The sequence below is a fragment of the Pan troglodytes genome, chromosome 19 (assembly GCF_028858775.2).
Source record: "Pan troglodytes isolate AG18354 chromosome 19, NHGRI_mPanTro3-v2.0_pri, whole genome shotgun sequence".
In the NCBI taxonomy this organism is placed as follows: Eukaryota; Metazoa; Chordata; class Mammalia; order Primates; family Hominidae; genus Pan; species Pan troglodytes.
Window position 1 is genome coordinate 72,475,578 of NC_072417.2, and position 14,423 is coordinate 72,490,000.

At 45.4% G+C, this 14,423-nt stretch overlaps 1 protein-coding gene across 1 annotated transcript in view; it reads left to right on the plus strand.

The window, feature by feature from the left end:
- YPEL2 (yippee like 2) overlaps positions 1-14,423 on the plus strand; it is a 69,666-nt gene that overhangs the window by 21,833 nt on the left and 33,410 nt on the right. The gene's annotated exons all lie outside the window — the stretch shown is intronic.

Genomic DNA, 14,423 nt, shown 5'->3' on the forward strand with positions numbered 1-14,423 from the left:
CTTAGCAAGATGAGAGAGCCACCAGGAAGTTGTGAGACTGTGGAATTACTAAAATGGGTGGCTTTTGGCAGGGACCAAAAGTGGCTTGTTGAAGAGCTGACCTTCTGGCCTGTGGGGGCCGTTAGGGCTTATACATGAGGTAATATGGCATGACATTTGATCATGATCAGAAGAATGGAACCCTGTTTTTCCTGAGGTGCTTAGGCAGCTGCTTTCTAAAGTTGGGGCTGGGGGATTATTAATAAGTAAATAAACCAACATGCCAGTTGTGCAGTTCAGGAAATGGATCCTTCAGGGAGCGTTCTCAGGGGAACTGCTTCCCTCCTGGCCCTAGATTCCCAGGGGAAGAGAAACAGGTTTTACTAGGCTGCATGACAAAGAGAAAGAGATAATGGGAGACTTTTCCCTTACAAAAGCATCTTTACCCAGAACCTGGACTTCACGCCATTAAAGTAAAAAAAAAAAAAACAACCCATCTTTACGCAGACCCAGACGAAGTTTTTTGTTTTGTTTTTAAATGTGTTCCTCATCTGTTTACAAGACCTGCTGGAAAAGGTGGCTGTTGCTTTCTTTGCCTCTGGTTTGGTAGCCCCAGCCAGAGAGGAATGAAGGATCTAGTCAGCTCTTATAGAACAGTCCTCTCCAGCTGGCTGATTTGACCTAGGAGGTGAAGAAAGCTGCCCAAACAAACACATCTGTAGTAGTGAGGCTTTTCAAATCGGGCCTGAGGACCGAACCTCTTGTTCTAGCCTTACTCCAGGGTCTAAGGTGACCACAGAGCTTGAAGCGTACAGCCCCTTAGAGTCCTATCCTCTGGCCAGACTTGTGAATCTGCCCCACTTTCCTTTCTTTATGGTTCTGCTAATTCCTCTCCTTTATGCTGCTTATGTTTCAGCCAGCCTTTAGCTTCCTTCTCAGCTTCACTTCGAATTTTGGGGAACCCCTTGAGTCTGGAAGTTTGAATGTGTGGAGGTGTCAGTGAGAGAAGAGAGGAGTTGGTCTCTTGGACGTTGGAATTGGGTTTGCAAAGTTGTAGGGGAATTGTGAGTTGTCCTTTTTTTTTTTTTTTTCCCCCCCTTTGGAAATCTCCAGAGAAATTATTTGCCTGTATCTACTGGGGAAGCCAAGGCATCATTTTTTTAATACAAGGAAGCAGTGCTATGTATCATAAGAAATTGAGGTACCAATAAGGTTTTAGCACCCTCTATGTACTAAAAACTGCAACTTGACACTTTATCAATGTTAACTTAACCTTCATATGAAGTCTTTAAGGTAGCTGACATGAGTCATACTTTATGCGGATGAAGAAGCTGAAACTCATAAAACTTGTCCAAGATGTCAAATCAGAGGTTCAGAGAAGAGTGATTACTTTGAGTGGGTGTTCAGGAGGGATTGCTGGAGGAGATGGTTCTTTGATCTGGGCCTTGTAAGATGGGCAGAAGTTGAGTATGTGGAGATGGTAATGGCCTTCAGAATTTATGTCTTATCTCTTTGGCCTGGCATACAAGGCCTTTGACAATTTGGCAGAGTCTGGCTTTTTTGTTAGGTCTCCAGCCAGCTCTTCACTTTGTTTCAGCCACTCAGAACCAAGCCACATCGCCTGAATATGCAGGTATGGGTGTTTCAGGGCTCTGTGCCTTAGCCAAGAGTGTCCGTTCTCCTTCACCTCCCTCCTCCTACACCTCCCTCCTCTTTCTCCTGAGCTCTTTCTTATACGTCCTTGGGCATGGCCTATATCTGCTTTACATCTCGGGGTCAGAACCTGACCCATGGCAAGAGCTCAGTAAATGATAAATGAATAGATGGAGGTTGAGCCTTGGAGAAGACAAGTAATGAGAAAAAAAATACTTTGTTGGCCTCATGTCCTTCCTGTCCCTTTTGGGGCAGAAAGGCTCATTCACAAGTCCAGGCCAAAGTCAGCACAGGCTTCAGTTTCATTGGCTCAGGCCGGTACACAGATGGGGTGCATTAGAGCTTGATGATTTAAAGGGTTGGGTGAAATGCCTGACTGTGGGGAGAGCTGAGGGAGCTGTGGCTGGCATTGCACAAAGCTTCCTTTATTTCACTCCACAGCCACCCCCGGCGTTAAATAATCTATAGATTCTTATGCAGGTCTGCCTAATGGAAAGATCATTGCCCCAGCCTCCTCCTTGGAAAATAGGCCTTTCTTTTCATTTTTCCCCCCCTCTTCCATTTAAGAAAGTTCAAGGAGAGAATGTCTCTCCTGTTCTCCTCTCTTGACTTAATCTCCTATGCAGTTTCAGAATCTGCCCAGTGGGAGTTAGGAGCTGGGAAGCAGATAACTGGAGCTGGATCAGCAGTGTAATTAAATGATACTTTGTACTGGTAATAGGGCCTTTCATCTGAAAGCTTGACATTCGTTTGGTGCAAAAAAAAAAAAAAAAAAAAAAAAGTGAGTGCTTTCATTATGAAGAAGGGGATACAAAGGTCTGAGTGTGACCAGCAGTGAACTGGGACTAGGACTAGAACTTCAGGCTCCCTTCTATCAGTGTGCCTAAGCCTACATGGAAATGTATAGTTAGAAAGTTTTTAAAAACAAATGGAGTCTGTATTGCCATGGTGGTGGAAAGAATCCGGTACCAGGCTTTCTACCTTCACAGCTTGCTTTAGATCCCTAGAGGCCTAGTTGCTTGCAATCAATTGTCCAACTTCCAAGCCTCAGTTTCTCACTCATAAAATGGGTAAAATAATGTTTACTATGTTTAATGCTGTCTTAGTCCATTAGGGCTGCTAAAACAAAATGCCATAGACTAGTTAGCTTATAAACCACAGAAGTTTATTTCTCACAGTTCTGGAGGCTGGGAAGTCCAAGTTCAAGGCACCACCAGATTCAGTCTGGTGAGGGCCTGCTTTCTGGTTCACAGACAGCTTTTTCTTACTTAATCTGACATGGTAGAAGGGAAGGGTTTCTCTCTGTCCTCTTTATAAGGACACTAATCCCATTCACAAGAGCTTTGCCCTGATGACCTAATCACCTCCCAAAGGCCTGATCTCCTACTGCCGTTATCTTTGGGGTGAACGTTTCAACCTATGAATTTGGGGAGGCATTCAGACCATAGCAGATGTCTCTAGCAGCCAGCACCTAGTGTATGCTCGTGATGTGCTATCCCAGTAACAGTCCTGTGAAGTGGGCATGCCTCACTGGGGAGAGCAGGTTTATTTCACTGGATTGTTATGAGGCTCAGATGAGATCATGGATGTGTGGGTGGTTTGCAAATTACAAACCTTTATGTAAATATAAAGTAGTCTGTTTGCTTCTCTTGGCCTTACTGTCCAAAAGAAAAGAACAAAAAGACAAGGGGGTGGGTTGGAGGGGATTATTCCTGCCTGACACCAACTAGTTTTAGTTTGGCTAAGATGGCTTCACTTTGGAACCTGAGGCACAAGATTGGATATGAGAAGGGGTAATAGAAAGCCAAGTGTGTCTGTAGAAAGGTAACATGGCATTTTCTCTGTAAAATGGTAAAGAGGGTAGGGGGAAAAACTCTTTGAATTGATGACAGAACTATCTAGGGAATGTGCTGAGGCATCCTACAATTTCTTTCTTAGGGGGTGTTGTGGTCTAAATGCTGGAGTGTTTGCACACAGAGGTATTTTGAGTTGGCATGAGGAATTGCTCACATTGTTGTTTCTTCCCTAATGGTACAAGCCCTAGTATAAAAATATACTTTGCTTATAAAATAATAATAGCTTCAATTGGAACAGTTAGTAGCCAGCCCTAGTGAGAATAATCTAAACGCTCATTTTAGTGGACATAATCTATTATGGAAACCTGGGTCTTCGCAAAGCTTTTGTATGAAAATTTTCTGTCTGTCATCCTCCCTTTGCCTCCCTCCTGCCAACCCCTTGATGGCATTGTGGAGTAGGCCATTTAGGAAGGATAAATTGGATTAATCTATCACAGACCCACTTCGGGGCCCTGTGACTTCATGCCAACACACGGTTGCTTTAGTGCTCTGGGTCCTGGAGGAAAGGAGTGGTAGGGTGCTGTAGAGGGGTAATCCAGTGGAGGTGGGATGAGGAAACCTTTTGCTCAGTCTCCAAAACTATTTACGCTATTGTTATGTCAGATCTATAGGTCAGATTATCTTCTGGTGACAAATAAGGAATTTCTAGAATTATGGGTCATCTCATTCAAGCCTCTCTTCATGAGGAGACAGGCCATGGGTGACTCAGTGATCAGAATGAGATCACACAGCCTCAGAGCCAGGGCCATCCACCTCATACCCCTCCACAGTGTTCTGTGTGAGGAGCCCTGGCCTGACTTGTTTTCAAGCTCTGGGCAGTCCTTCTGAGGTTGGGAGCATTTAGAAGGCAGGTGGTTTTTGTTCCCTATGGGGTTCCATTGGGCTTACAGTGGTGACATTTTGGTTTTCCCTTCCTGTCTAGAGATTAGATGCAGCATTTCTTTGAGAAGAGTCAGGGAGTGAGATGTTCTGAATCCTTGCATTGATCTAGTGGCTGCCAAGAGGTAGACTCTGCCCTTGGTTTCCCACCTCTGGCTCTGAGCCCTGGTGTTGTACACCAGTGTAGTGTAGTGTAGTACCTCCATGCAGTGGCGTAGGGGCAGTGCCACGGAGGGAGTGCTGCTAAGGAAGTACCGAGATCTGACCCATCCTGTCCACTCTACCTGTCAGGGCAGGTAGTTTCTCAGTTCCCACGGCTCATCAGTTTGTGTTTTTTTTTTGGTTGTTGTTTGTTTTTCTATTTTTTTGAGATGGGGTTTCATTCTTGTTGTCCAGGCTGGAGTACAGTGGCACAATCTTGACTTACCGCAACCTCTGCCTCCCAGGTTCAAGCGATTCTCCTGCCTCAGCCTCCTGCGTAGCTGGGATTACAGGCGCCCGCCTCCACGCCCAGCTAATTTTGTATTTTTACTGAAGATGGGGTTTCTCATTTTGGCCAGGCTGATCTCGAACTCCTGACCTCAGGTGATCCGCCCACCTCGGCCTCTTAAAGTGCTGGGATTACAGGCGTGAGCCACTGCACCTGGCCTTTTTTTTTTTTTTCCTTTTTCTTTTTTTTTTTTTTTTGAGATGAAGTCTTGCTCTGTGGCCCAGGCTGGAATGCAGTGGTATGATCTCAACTCACTGCAACCTCTGCTTCCCGGGTTGAAGTGATTCTCCTGCCTCAGCCTCCCAAGTAGCTGGCATTACAGGTGCACATAACCACACCTGGCTAATTTTTGTATTTTTAGTAGAGACGGGATTTTGCCATGTTGGCCAGGCTGGTCTCAAACTCCTGACCTCCAGAGATCCACGCGCCTTAGCCTCCCAAAGTGTTGGGATTACAGGCGTGACCCGCTGCACCCAGCCAGTTTGTGTTTTTAATGTACAATAAAACTACTCTCTGAAATCTTGATGGAATTATCTGTGTCCTGAAAACCTCATGTAAATAATAAATATAGGAACATAATTTCTAAAAATCCCTTCATTTCTCTTTTTTCTCTAGATGTCTGGAAAACGGTATAGTGAGCATTGAGTTATATCACTAGTAGTGTTGTTAGTGGCTACTGTGTCACATCAGACGGCATAATTCATAAAGGATATGTACAATATTATCAGACCAGAATGCCAGTTAGCAAAAATTAAAAATAAAGATGAAAAGAAATAATAAAGAATATATACAATATGAGATGTAGCCCTTGAAGATAATTATTCTATGAACTTATCTAATTCGCAAAATAGGTATTTTTAGCCCTAATTTTGTTAATTGAACTCTAATTTTTGATATTCAGTGGATATATGACATAATGATTTTTACAAAAACCATACTCGAATAAAATTCGAGTATGTTTTAAGAGGAGGGAAAAATCAGATTGCAGGCATAAATGTCTATCTCAAAAAGTAAACCTTTTGTTTCTAGAATAGTGGGACCTGGCTCTTTGCCAGAGCAGTGGTACTAAGAAACAGAAGGGTGGGAACAACTGCTCTGTATGGCCCGAGCTCTAGTGGGTGCCTCTGCCACTTTGCTGTTGAATGTCAGTGTTTCTTTTTTATTTATTTTTTTGAGATGGAGTCTCACTCTGTTGCCCAGGCTGGAGTGCAGTGGTGCAATCTCGGCTCACTGCAACCTCCGCCTCCTGAGTTCAAGAGACTCTCCTACTTCAGCCTTCTGAGTAGCTGGGATTACAGGCATGCGCCTCCACACCCAGCTAATTTTTAAATTTTATTTATTTATTTTTTTGAGATGGAATCTTGCACTGTTGCCCAGGCTGGAGTGCAGTGGTGCGATCTTGGCTCACTGCAAGCTCCGCCTCCCAGGTTCACGCCATTCTCCTGCCTCAGCCTCCTGAGTTGCTGGGACTACAGGCACCCACCACCACGCCCGGCTAATTTTTTGTACTTTTTTAGTAGAGACGGGGTTTCACCGTGTTAGCCAGGATGGTCTTGAACCCCTGACTTCAAGTTATCCACCTGCCTCGGCCTCCCAGAGTGCTAGGATTACAGACGTGACCCACTGCGCCCGGCCGTGTCAGTGATTCTTAGACATCACTTCTAAGCTACAGCCAAGGCAGAAGTGACAAATTATGGAAGAGTTCCAGCACAACCCAATAAGTCCAGTTTCAAGACATGCTCTACCAAGTTGGCTTTTATAAAGAGAATCACATTTCCCAACCCCAAATTACTTAATTATTTTCTTCAACTCTGTGACCTTTGAAAGCTCTGTCTCCTACTAATGAAGCATTGGCTCTTTTGTACTCCTCTAGAAGTATCTGTTGACCACCCAGGAAGGGGTGGCAGGTGAATCAAATCTGTACAGAAAGTCTCCAAACAAAGGGATGTGGTTACTTTACAGTGTTTCTTGGTGAAAAGAAACTATTTGGGGCTCGTAAAGTATAGTATCTTATGGTACCTTTCCTCCATAGGGGCAGAGATTGAACCCGTTCAGGATGAAAAGAGCCATGAATTAGGCTGGGATTTTTTTTCTCTTTTTTTGATATAAAGTCTCACTCTGTCACCCAGGCTGGAGTGCAGTGGTGCAATCTTGGCTCACTGCAATCTCTGCCTCCCGGGTTCAAGCAGTTCTCGTGCCTCAGCCACCTGAGTAACTGGGATTACAGGTGTGCATCACCATGCCCAGATAATTTTTGTATTTTTAGTAGAGATGAGGTTTCACTGTGTTGGCCAGCCTGGTCTCGAACTCCTGACCTCAAGCAATCCACCTGCCTCTGCCTGCCAAAGTGCTGGGATTACAGATGTGAGCCACCGCACCCAGCTTGGGATAATTTGTATAGCACAGTTGGTCCACAGTGGGACCATTTTAACTATATCTCAAGAGTTTCTGGTGTATGTGGGTGACGGCAGTGGGGACTGTGCCTATACTTGCTCTTATCATCTTATTGATTCCATTCTGTCTTTGCACAAATACTAATTACGTACTCTGTGTGTGTGTGCGCGTGCATGCACATAGCACTATTCTAGATATTATAATACTACTCAAAAATTTTGTCAGGGAACTTTTATCCTAGTTTGGGAGATAATAGATTTATGTTATGCCTTCTTGAAGTTTCTACTTCATCTTATGTTTCTCTTAAAGCAGTTATCACAGTGTGATGACACATGTTTCCCATTAGCCTGTGAATTACTTGAGGAGATGATTGTGACATCATTTTTGTGTCTCTAGCAGCAGCACAGCTCCTAAGACTGGTAGATTCTCAGTGAATATTTGAGTGAATGACTTATTACTCAGATAGAGATCTTTATCAGTGAGTTTCAATCTGGGTCCGTGGACTGGCTTCAAGGACTCCATGAAATTGCATGTGTCATTCTGTGGGCATGTATATTTTTCTAGAGAGGGTTTCATGGCTTTCATCAGGCTCTCCACCAAAGATACTGTTGGTTAAAAAAGGAAAAAAACACACACACAACCAAACTTTAAGATCCATCTTTCTAGAAAATGCAGTTCTGGGAAGACTTGGTGGAAGAAGTGGCACTGAAGTGTGCCTGGAAGCAGAAGCCTCAAATGATGGGGAGGAGCTGGTAAAAGGAGCATCAGGAACAAAGAGCCAGAGGCAGGGAGCACACAGGGAGCAGCCGTTCTTTGGGGTAGAGGTTGAAAAACTGTGAAAACATTGAAGGTGTAGGTCGAAGCCAGATTATTAGAAGAACAGAAGCTAGGATGTTGTCCCATTGACAGTTGGTTGCTACTGAAGACTTTTAAGCAAGTAATGACATGACCAGCAAATGGTTAGTGCTGCTGTGGTGTGGTAGATGAACTAGTGAGGAAGAGACTAGAATGGGGCAAGTGGTGTCTGTCCATTGCAGTGGTCCGAATGTGTTCCAGGTACATGGTGGTCATTCAGCAAATACTCATTGACCACTGCTTGGCAAAGAAATAGAAGCATTCTATGGTTGTTGTTTTTTTTTTTAATTGTCTTTATCGTGTGTAGGCATGGACAAGGGGAATTGGGTTCAGGAAGTCACATGCTTTAAATGGGAGGCAGACCTGTCACACAGTCATGCCTGCTCCCTGTGAAAATTAATGATCTGGGCACACATAGAGTTGCTCACCAATTTAGTATCAAGGGAGCTGCTGGGACCAAATCTGGTGAATCATCTTTATGTTTTGTTTTTCTTTTGCTGCAGACTGCAGGCAGCTGGAGCACAAAATCTGCTCAAATGTGATTCTTTCTGTGTGGTTACTTTAAATACCAAAAGGAAATGTTGACTTGAGCGATGAGGCGTACCCTGAAAATTAACTCTGTGGTTTGCAGATGCCTTTAAGGTTCCAATCATAAGACTGGTTTGTATATTAGCGTCTAGGCTCTCAGCAGGGACACTGGTAATCAAGCTTGTGTTCCCAGTCAGAAATCCAAAGAAACTCTTCATCAGGGTGTTCAACCTGGGAATCAAGGAGTGGGTGCAGGATCCCTCTGTTTCTCTTTGAGCAGTGGCACTCCCTCTGGCCTCTGGAATGGTAAATCTGCACCATTGCTAGCTTGGCTGTTTGTGTTTGGGGGCTGACTAGAATCCACTGTCATACACTACTTGTTCAGTTCAATATTTCTTGTGCTTTAAACAACATTTAAATCTAGATGGTAGGGATAAGATGATTCCTGCACTTAAAGAGCCTGTGACGTTTAGGAAACAAGGGAATGCAAGGCTCACCATGGAGGGTAGAAGAACGTTACAGATAAGGTTGTTTGGCGTTGTAACAAACACACAAGATGGAAAATCTACATTGCTGCTATTAGCTACTATTGATTGAACACCTTCTTAGTTTCTATGTGTATATATATATATATAGAGAGAGAGAGAGAGAGAGAGAGGGAGAGAGACAGGGTCTCGCTATGTTGCCTAGACTGGTCTCAAACTCCTGACCTCGAGCAGACCTCCCACCTCAGCATCCCAAAGTGTTGGGATTACAGGTGAGCCACCACACTGGTCCTAAAGACTTACGCTTTTTTTTTTTTTTCTTTTTTTTTTTTTTTTTGAGATGGAGTCCCACTCTGTTGCCCAAGCTGCAGTGCAGTGGCGTGATCTCTGCTCACTGCAGCCTCTGCCTTTTGGGTTCGAGCAGTTCTCCTGCCTCAGCCTCCCAAGTAGCTGGGATTACAGGCATCCGCCACCAGGCCTGGCTAATTTTTGTATTTTTAGTACAGGTGTGGTTTCACCATGTTGGCCAGGCTGGTCTCGAACTCCTGACCTGACCTCAAGTGATCCACCTGCCTCAGCCTCCCAAAATGCTGGGATTACAGGCATGAGCCGCCACACCCAGCTGAACACTTTCCTCTTTATTGAGCACCTACTGTGTGCCAGGAACTCCTTTAGGTATTTTACTTACTCCATCACTTACTTTACAACATCCTTTCAATGTGGGGATTAAGGCCATAGGTTACCAGGTTACCAAGAAGCCAGATGGGTTCAGATTCAGATCTGCTCATGTACTTTTTGCTACCGCTTCCCAGTGTGGCCTAGGTTCTTTTGGCCTTGCCTGTTTTATGGTCTTACTCAGTAATCCTTGTGGCAAATCCCACCCTTTCTTCCCTCCTGTCATTTCCTTTGCCTTGGTGAATCCTTCTCCTTTCCTCTCTCTCTATTCAGTTCCTACCCATTCTTGAAGACCAGTTCACATCTTTTTTTCTTCTAGTGAGTCTTCCTGGCTTATAGGATGCTCTGAATGTCTGTAGAACTCACTCTTTGGTTGTTCATTTGGAAATTAATGACTGTCTTGTGGTATGGTCTGTGTTGTTATGGTTGCGTGCACTTTTTATGTATAATTGTCTTGCTTCCTAACAAGATTCTCAATGTCCTGGAGTCATAGATGCTCAGAACTTTGTGGCTGGAGGTACCTTTGAACCTGGAGTTTCTAGTTCAACTCCTCATTTTACAGATTAGGAAACCAAGGCCCAGAGAGAAACTGAGGGCCTCTTGATTTTGCACTTTGCCACCTCCCCCCACACACCACTTTGCACATAGCTGGTGCTTGTAAGTGCTGGAGGCAGCCCCTGGAGAGGGCTGGCATCTGGAAGATTGACAGTGTCAAGCGCTGTGATCTTGGGCAAGACTGTTCACCTCTCTGGCTCTCCCTTTTCTTCATTTATCCAAATGAGTGCAATAGGTTACACTGTCTTTAAAGTTCCTTCTACTTCCCCCCTGCATCTTCTGAGTCTAATGTAGTAGCATAAGATGATATGAGGCCATATAACATAGCAGCTTGTGGTATAACTCCGAGCCCAACCACCTGGCTTATTCATTTAGTAGCTCTGTACATTAAGTAATCCCTCTGTGTCTTTTTTTTTTTTTTTTTGGAGACAGAGTCTCGCTCTATCACCCAGGCTGGAGTGCAATGGCACGATCTTAGCTCACTGCAACCTCCACCTCCCGAGTTGAAGCAATTCTCCTATTCAGCCTCCCAAGTAGCTGGATTACAGGTGCCTGCCACCACATCGGCTATTTATTTATTTATTTATTTCATTTTTTGTAGAAGATGGGGTTTCGCCATGTTGGCCAGGCTGATCTCGAACTCCTGACCTCAGGCGATCCACTGGCCTTGGCCTCCCAAAGTGCTGGGATTACGGGTATGAGCCACTGCGCCCATCCGCCTTTGCGTCTTAATGGCCTCACTGGCAAATGGGAATAATAGTAATATTAGATACCTGATAGGATTTTTGTGGAAATTAAATGAGGTAATTGATGTGAAGTTCTTACCACAGGGCCTGGCACGTGATAAGTGCTCAATAAATGTTGGAAGCTAGTGTTATTCTATGAATAGTCACTAAAGAAAACCAAACGGAAAGTGACAGAACTAGGGCCTGGCACCCCAACAAGCCTGGTACTCTTGCTTGTTGCCCTTGTTTTTGGAGAGTCTCAGCAGTTGCCCTTGAGCCCTACAGTTGTCATCTGTCGTCTTTTGAGGCCTCTCCTCATGGAATCGCTTGTTCCTTATCCCAGGGGGACCAGCAGGTCTCAGGAGGTGATGAAATAGCAGCAGCACCTTCCACCACAGCTTTCTGGGGCCTTACCTGCAGGCAGCAGCGAGGCCTCTCTAGAATGTAAATGGAAAAGCCTGTCCCTGCCTCCTTCCCTTTTAGTCTGTCAGGTGGTTACTGTGCCTCTGACCCACCCAAGGACCTCAGTTGGCTGTGACACAGCAGCCCAGGTGGCTGGAAGAGAAGTCCCTGGCCTGGAGAGTGAAGCTGGAGCTGAGAGTTGCTTGTCAGTTTGATTCCTTCTGTGACACTTCGGGTGGGGGGGAATCTTTTGAAAGAAACCACTTTCTTTATCTTGAAAGAACAAAACCAAAAGAGAATCTCTGATAACCTTTGTTTCCAAAGCACTCAGCAAAGCTGCTGAGAGGAGGGTTTGACCTGGTGACCCAGAGTATTATCTCTGGGGTAAGGGCTGCCCAGCCAAGGGGAGCTTTAGCTGTTTCCCTCCTCTCCCTGGCTTATTGCTGGTGGCTGGACAGTGAGTCGGAGGAGGAGGGGGAGAGGAAGAGAGGAGGAGATGGCTCTGCCAGCTGCCGCTAGAAACAACAACATCTAATCAGTCCATAAACTCCCTCCCCTCCAGACTACAGTGATGTCAAGAGGCGGAGCAGGTGGCACTAGTTCTCCCCTCCCCTTTAGCCCCTGACACCTTTGGGTCTTTGAAGGGGTAAATTATGATCATCAAAAGGAAAATTCTCTATCTTTGGGGGCCAGGAGCTCCTTTTCCTTCTTGTTAGGGTTGGCTCCACCAAGAGCAATTTTCTGTTTCCTCATTTATCTGTTGGGAAGCTAACTGTGACCTTAGCGTCCCAGCAGATAAATGAGGAAACAGAAAAGTGTTTCCTCACCAAAACAAAAAATCCCTGAGCGAACCCTCCTGCAGAGGGCCCTGTCATTTATTCCACATTGTGTGAGCTCCTCTTACGTGTTAGACCCTGGGAATTACAGTGGCAAACAGATGCAAGCTTTGCCTTCACTGAGCCTGTCACACGGTACCCTTTGGTTCCTGGAAGACCCAGCACCTGAAAAAGCGGTTGGTGGCAGCAGCAACAAGGATCTCCTTCCTGAGCCTGGCCCCTAAGGTTATCCGGGGCAGCTGAAAAACCAGCATTTCCATAGTGCTTTCCATTCAGTTTGCCTAATTTTCGTGAGAGGCTGAAGTGCCTTTTGTTTCCCTGATGGTCCCTGTCCTCCCCTGCAAAGTCGGCCTGAGCTAGCCCAGCCGAGTGGGGCAGCCCCCTGTTCTCTGATGCATCTTTGGAGGAATGTCTGTGTTCTCAGGACCAGGCCTCTCGCCACTGGGTGGGGGCTGCTTTGTTTACATTCCTGACCTTCTGAAAGCTGCCAGCTTTATCCACAGCTGGCCTTTCCCCTTCAGATGCCAAATGTTCCAAACGACAGGTACAACTCTGAGAGGGCCGTTAAGGTTCATGCCAGAAACATTCACCTAGGAAACCTGAGGAGAGAGGAAGCCAGTGAAACTAGACTTCATGGAGCTTTTTGAAGCTCGAAGCCCCCATATTTCTTGATTCTCCCCGCAGCGGGAGAAAAAAAGAAAAAAACACAAAGTGTGTCTGTGTGGGAGGAGAGTTCCTCCCTGTCCATCTCTTTCTCTATAAAAACAAGAGGCCAACCTGCCCTGAGCATCGTGGGGGCAGGTGCTGGGTAAATACACGAGAAAGGAAAGCTGATAAGATAAGGTCTGACAAATCTAGGTCACCCGGCTGCTGCCAGGTACCTGTGTGACTGGTCACCTTGAAACTGACAGGAGGAGTATGGACTTTTGTTCGAGGCTCAGCCTGGCTGATTTCTCATGTCTTTGTTTATTTATTCAGTAAACATTAATTGAGTGCCATTATGTGCCAGGCCATGTGCTAGGTGTTGCAGGTCCCTGTGTGCCTCTGACAGGCAAAATCTCCTCCTGGATCCCAGGCCTGTAACCAGGGCTAAAAAAAGAAATGACTTCATTCAAAAGCCAGTTGGTTCACTAACTTCCAGAGTAGGGGCAGCCAGTCCCTTGGTAGAAGGGAGGGGCTGTTTGCAGTCTTGATTCCCTGTTTTTTGGGCTAGATCCAAAGGTCTGCAAAACTTTTTCTATAAAGGCCAGATAGTATTTTACGCTTTGCTGGACATAGGGTCTCCACTCAAATCTGCAGCCACAGAGAATATATAAACAAATGAGCATGGATGTTTTCCAGAAAAACTTTATTTGCAAAACAGGTGAAAGGCCCAATTAGGCCCTTGGACTGGTTTACTTAACCCTGGGTAAGATGATTAGAATGACTGTTGTGAAATGGGTGTTGGAGAAATAGGTTTCTGTGATTTCGAGAGGAATCTCAAACCAGCATGGTGGCTTGTATGGAGAGTGTAGGGGTTGAGGCACTGTGCTAATTGACAAGGTCTTAATTGACACCCTGGTGAGAATTCCATTCCATAGGCCAGACTTCAGCCCCAGCCGTCTAGCACCCACAGGTTCCCACCATAGGTTACAAGGTGATCAAGCCAGATAGGGCACATAGTTTCCTACAGTGTCATCACTGTAATGGGAAGACAGTGTGGGGCCCTGCTGAGGAGAGTCTGTGGCACCATTTGAAAAGCCTTGAATGAGGGTCAAGCCACCTCTGCTCCAGACCTGGCTTTGTGCTAAATGTTCAGTGTGGCATTGAGCAAGTCACTTAACCTCCCTCATCACCCTGCATATATTAAATCCTACTGTATGAAGCACTGGGGATACAGAAATGGATACAAATACAGAAATGGATGAAATTCTCTTTTTTTTTTTGAGACAGAGTCTCACTCTGTTGCCCAGGCTAGAGTACAGAGGCATGATCACAACTCACTGCAGCCTCAACTTCCCAGGCTCAGATGATCTTTTCACCTTAGTCTCCTGAGTAGCTGGGACTACAGACATGCGCCACCATGTCTGGCTAATTTTTCTATTTTTTGTAGAGATGAGGTTTCTCCATAT